Source organism: Suricata suricatta, chromosome 1 (genome assembly GCF_006229205.1).
Source record: "Suricata suricatta isolate VVHF042 chromosome 1, meerkat_22Aug2017_6uvM2_HiC, whole genome shotgun sequence".
NCBI classification, from domain to species: Eukaryota; Metazoa; Chordata; class Mammalia; order Carnivora; family Herpestidae; genus Suricata; species Suricata suricatta.
The window spans coordinates 32,177,421-32,183,614 of NC_043700.1; the positions used below are offsets into that span (position 1 = coordinate 32,177,421).

Here is a 6,194-nt window from a genome sequence, read left to right on the forward strand (position 1 = left end):
ACAAATGAGTGCTGACTTCTCTCTTCAGTCTCCTCAGCTATAATAGAGGAGTAATAAGATGGGTGAAGACACTGATTGGGGGCTCTAGACTTGTGAATTCCTTTTTTATTTTTTGGAGAAGTAAAATTTTAAATAAAAATCCGCTACAGATAAAATCCTCTGCACCTAACGTCCCATTGGCAATTTCTTATTTGGCAATATCCAAACCCTAACAAAACCTACCATAGGCTTTCACCATGATGTCACAAGGAAAAGACATTTTAACTCCACAGAGTTTAAAAAGAATAAAATTCACTATGGACAGACTCTAATACCACAGATAACTCTGTGGAAGCACCAAAACAGCCTATCTACTGATCAAACTAAAAAAGACATATGGTCTCTGAGGAGAGAGAGGGGGGTGGTAGTGATCATGCTACCCACCAACGAGCCCCATCTATGCAGAACTGACAGCTCGGTAATTTGTGTGCATTTCCCTGTGTTCCTTTTGTTGTTGTTCTGTGTGTAAATTTCTGCCTCTTCCATGAGACTATGCGTCCTGTCCCGCCTTGGGTTTTTCTGCCCCAAGTAGAATTAGTCTTGTTACTTGGGCTGTGCCTGAGATCTGAGGGTGAGCTCATTCCCATGGCTGAACTGAGACAGATGGTAAGAGTGAGCTGAGGTGGAAGTAAGTGATGGGCTCTTGGGGTCGCGTCACTGGAACCAATGGGATGTTCGGGGAGCCAGAATCGGAGCTCTGGGCACGCCCCCTGGAAGCTTGCTCGGACACTTCCTGGTCACCCCGGAGCCCACAGCTGCAGAACGTCTCGACACAGCTGGGGGTTGGGGGGAGGGAAGGCTGAGGCCCTGGAGAAAACAGAGGTTCTGACCAGAGACTTCTAGAAACACGACTGCCTGTCCCTCGCTCACCTCGTGAGGGTGACGTAACAATAAACAAGGCTTTCAAACAATTAAGGCAGGCTCCAAAATGGCTGACCTTAGCGAACACAGCGGAAGATGCTGGCTCATCAGCTCTGTGCTGTTCTAAGTTAAGCCCAGAAAAGGCACTCTTACAAATACACAACTTTGCCTGAATGCTCTCCAAGCCGTCAATCTCCGGGCTGCTCCAGGGCCGGGCACCAGGCGTATGTAACTTCAACTGTTTTGCTAATAGGCCAGAAATAAACAATGAGTGACTGGTCATTTTTAAAAGCCAGCTCCCCTGCAAAGGGGAAGGGAGGCGAAGCCAAGGGGCCGAAGGAGGAAGTGCCTGCCAAGTTAATAAATACAAACCCAAATCTCCAACATTTTGTGGTTTGACACTTAATTGATTAACTAATTTGAGGCAACAAGATTTAGTGTTGCTGCAGATTAGTGTCGAAGGGGTAATTATAGCGAACGCTCCCATCTCTGATGAGCGTGGCAGCAGCAACTCCACGCGGGCCAAACCTGCATTAAAGCCCACATATTACAGCCGATAGATAGAAAAGGGTTTTTGGAACACGTCCCTCTTCGGCTCTGAGCTCTCGCATTGCTCTGGAAAGGTCATTTGGCGCCTTATCAGCATAGACAAAATCCCCTGCCTGTAATGTATGTGTTTATTCTCAAATTAAATATATTAATGTATTATTTGTTCTTAAAATGTCACGGAATAGATAGCGAGCTTAGCCCTCCTGGCAGACCTTTGAAGCTTAAAGAGTAATGTAATAATAGTACATTAATCCGTAGGCCGCTCAGTCATCTCCCTGCGGAGGCCGCAGACACTGGTAAATGCGCTCCACAACTCGGGATTTGCTGCCGGTGATTGTTAAGAGTCCGTTTCTCCAACAAGGGGACGCTTCGGGAGGCTTCGTGGAGTGGCCCTGCTGAAGCTGGAAAGGCACGGCCCCTCCATTATTTAGGTGGAGAAGTCCTACCTTGGACTTGAAAACTGGCAGTGGCCTCCATGCCCGGGGTTAAAAAGAATTTCGGGGAAATTGGAGGGTAAGCCTTAAGGAAAAGGAACTCTATTTTTCTGTCGGTCGCCTCTGGCCAAGTCTTCCCAGGAAATGGTTTTCTGGGCAGGTCTGAATGTGCCCCACGCTCCCAGCTCGGGGAGAGACCCGGAGTGGTAAATGCAACCAGTGCTGCCCAGTGTTGAGGGGTGGGGGGAAGGAGGGTAGAGGAGACGTTGAAACCCAACCCCACTTGCATGTGCTCCAGCAAACAAACAAGCAGACCTACAAAAAACAAGTTCTGTTGATACTCCTAAAACAATGTTACCTCCATCCTTAGTCTACTCTAGTCCTCCTAGTTCTGACATTCATGGCCCCAGCCCTGCTGGACATTGGACTTGATTCTGGTTTCATCCCAGCTCCCGCCTAATCCTAGCCTGATAGCTCTCTTTCATGTATCTGCCTCCAGCCCTGACCTTGGACTCCTGGTTTGTTTGTCATGAGTGCTCCTGGCTAAAGACTGCTCTCCTTTCCTTCTCTGGTTTGATTATTGGCCTTATCCATACTGAGTGGTTGTGGATTTTTTTTTAAGATGAGGCTCTCTGGAAAGTGACTGTGAGATGCATGTAATTATTAGGCTGTGGTGCCTGGATGTCTCCAGAGACAAAGAAGCCAGGAAGGCATGACTGGATAGAGGGAAAACTGATCCACAGTTGAGGTCTCAACCAGTCCTAGAGCTCTGGATATTGGACGACCCTTGAGAATTGTTCCAAACTGAGGCAAAGAAACCAGGCCTTGCTATCGCTGCACTAGTGACTCATTAGTTAGCCCCCAGGAGAAGGCGTGACTTTGGGCATAGCAGTTCCCTGCTGCTCAGGGTAATTCTCAGGGACTGTGCACCCACAGCTGTGAGCTGTCGGCGGCATGCGCTCCAGCAGCTGACAGATGGATGCGTTGGGCCTGAGGGAGGGCACTTCCCGGGAGAAGCGTCTCAGCATTCACTCCATGTGGTGCTCCGTTGGGTGTCTCTGGACTATACTTTCACCCTTTGCTGAGAAACTCACCTCCTTTCCACGCTAACCAATAGGTCCAGCCCTCTGCTGCCCTCTAGTGGCTAAGGATCCAACTACCCTGACCCAGATGGCCCGGTGCTGGTCCCTGTGGACCAAGGTGTCTCGCAAGTTGATGAGCGCCAAGCTCTTCTCACAAGAAAGTTGGCAGTAGCAAGACACTGAAATGTCACTGGCACTGAATAAAAAGTGTCATTTTACACTTTTTTTCCTTCTACTCCGCCTGCCACTAGGTCTTCACTTCCTTCAGTCTGGAGGGCTTTGTGGTCTTTAAGAGGCTCCTAATTAAAATAAAATACCCTTAGGATTCTTGGCAACATCTTCCATTATTAAATAATTCTTCGATGGGAGTTGTTGAAAGCAAGGTTTTTCAGGGAATAGAAAGTGAGATGCAAGGGAAGGATCAAATACAGACATTCACCATCTCAGTATTGCCAAGAGCTGCCCAGGCAGACTGGATGACATTCCTTGCTTGGCAAGCTATGGGGACGTAGTTCCTCAGGACGGAATGAGTGTGAGGTTTGAAGTTGCTGGATCTTGCCTCCCAAGTCCGGACCCTGCCATTCACTGACTATGTAGTATTGACTGAATCACTTATCCAGGATCAGTTTCTGCGTCTGCAGACTATGACAACACCGACCCAACAAGTTGTTTGCAAGAGATTAAATTAGGCACACATGTCAAAGGACTTCGCAAAGCATGGTGGCATCGCTAGTTTCTGCCAGAGACCAATTTCAGGACGTTTTCTGAGGCACCCCCCCAAAGCTTCACGTTCACTGAATACTACAGATCCCAAACAGTCATTTCAATGGCTCTTGGATTCATGGGAGGTCCTCTGGTGAGGAAAAAAAAAAAAAAGATTATTTTACAGCAGTGACTTAAATACCTGAAGAACAGACAGATATGAAGATAATTGAGTAGAAAGATACAAACTTTACAGTGACCCTTAACTCTATCTTTGTTTATTCACAAACATACTTCCTGCTGCAGAGACAAAAGGGAGTGATTTGGGGACCGGTGTGGGGTTCTACCAGCTTCCAGCGAGGGAGTCAGCCGGAGCTGACACCTGGGCACTCACGCCAGAGAGGCTCACTTCCCTCAGCATGTGATACCCTAAATGGAAGGCCAACGGTGCTTTCTTTTTTTTTTTTTTTTTAACGCAGGAGAGATTACTAGAACACAACTAAATCATCCAACTATTGAGACATGAGAGAATGTTTTCAATCAATAATGGATTTCGAACAAGTGAAGTCAGTGGTCAAATTAGGTGCTAAGGACTGGGTGTCTGACGGTAGAGTCATTACTGAGACTTCCTAAGGAAAAACCAGTCACAGTGACATTATTTCTATCTGACGGAGTGAAGACACTAAGGAAATGTTGTGACCCCCATACACCATCTTTATATGAAAAATTGTAACTTATGCTTTAAACTACCTCTTGAGTTTTCCCTCAAGAGGGACTTACATGTCCGCAAGAACATAGATGCTCCTCACATGTATGCTCAGTACTTAACTGATAGCAACATATATTAGGAGTACAGGCAAGAATCTGGAAGCAGGTAGAAAGATACCTCTGTAAAACTAAAATGCATATCACAGAATCAAGCTTTTAATGGGATTACATGGTGTCTGACTTGGTCTAGATATTAGAAAGTTGGAGGGGAAAATAAAGTGAAAAGCAACAAGAAAAATAAGAAACTGAAAAATGTGTGTAAGAGAGAGAGAGAGAGACCCCAGAGTACTACTTTTACTGAAGAAATGAAGAAACGTCTTACAGCTAGAACTTAGGTGCACGTTTTGTACAGAAGTGAATGAAAGACTAAGGGCTGATATCCATCTGCACCGAAGTCCACTCTATGGCGCTTGAGGTTCTTCTTAGAATTCCCCAGTATAATAAGCAGTCACCGAGGTAGAACAGACACAGGAAATGACATTCATTGAGCGATAAGAAACCATTTTTGCTGATTTCACAGATGGAGTCACAGACTCCTTGGGTTTGCCTTCCTAGACATCGTCTACATTTCAATTTTCTTTCACAGCCAATGGGAAGTCATATGGGCACGTGTCAAGTATCTGGAGACAATGGTGAAAGGCACTATCTTAATGGATTATCTCCTTTCTAATGTGGACAGCCTGAGGACCACCTGGAACATGAGAGCCTCCATCTCCATGGCAATAAGCAAAGCAGACTGTTGTAAAAGGTTCTGGGGGATATTCCCCACTTTGCCCCGCTCACCCCCACAGCTGTGGGGGCTCCCGGGGGCTGGACTGAACTCCAGCAGAGGCGGGCCAACTGGAAAGTGGGCCTTATTAAAAACTAGAGAACAGGGCAGCATTAGAGGGGAAAAAATGATAATGTTTTCTTTTTCCCTTCAGCAGGCCTTTCTGAACCTGGACTTTGCATAATAATAGAGACTCCAGGGTAATCTAAACCAAGGGCGATCATCCAAGTCACCTTGCCAGCCAAGCTTGAAAAAGAGCTGTCCAGAAATAGCAAGATGGCAGCCCCGTGGCCGGCGGTGAGCAAGTCTGCGTGATAGCCCAGGGTGGGAGAGAAGTCCTTCCCTCCCTAACCCTTGTTCGTGGAACCATAAAGGTCACAGAGCAAACAGGCTGGGATCCTTTCCTCCTGTTCCTGTAATGGTATTAGCAACGACTCTTTCTTACTCAATCGCACTCCCAAAGGATTTTCAATAAACTTTTTATGTGCCATAACTGTTACATTAAATAAAGCTGAAAGTATTGAGTAAACCGACTGTAAATCACTTTAGATGCCTTGGAATTACATTAAGTGTGAGAATTATGGATCTTTTGCTGCTTGCAGAAACAGAGACACGACAGAGCCAGGGAGCTTTATGCTGCCAGCCTTTTGAAGATTTTTTTAATTATTTCTTCATGCTCCACGACAGCCATCTCTCGTAAATGACTTGTTCAGGGACAAAGTGAGAGTGAGGAGGAACAGGGGTGCAGCTGGGGTGCAAGTGGAAGGGAAGACATACTCTACCCTGAGGAACACAGAGAGAGCCCCGGCTCTTCTCTCTCTTTTGGTCACAACAGGCTTAAACTTTTCTTTCTTTCCCTCTTTCTTTTTTTTAATTTTCAGGGTTGTACATTTTTAATTAAAAGGAGACAGACATGGTCCAAACAGATTTTGCAGGGTGTGTGTGCGTGGTCGCGAACACGTTCTTTTCCTGGATTTCCAAGGCCTTTTC

The 6,194-nt window shown here is 46.3% G+C and overlaps 1 long non-coding RNA gene across 1 annotated transcript; it reads left to right on the forward strand.

The window, feature by feature from the left end:
• Positions 1-1,027: 1,027 nt before the first annotated feature.
• Positions 1,028-5,712, forward strand: LOC115290064. The gene is made up of 3 exons (XR_003907947.1): positions 1,028-1,124; positions 5,022-5,183; positions 5,362-5,712. It is a non-coding gene; the product is annotated as an uncharacterized LOC115290064 (long non-coding RNA).
• The last annotated feature ends 482 nt before the right edge of the window (positions 5,713-6,194 follow it).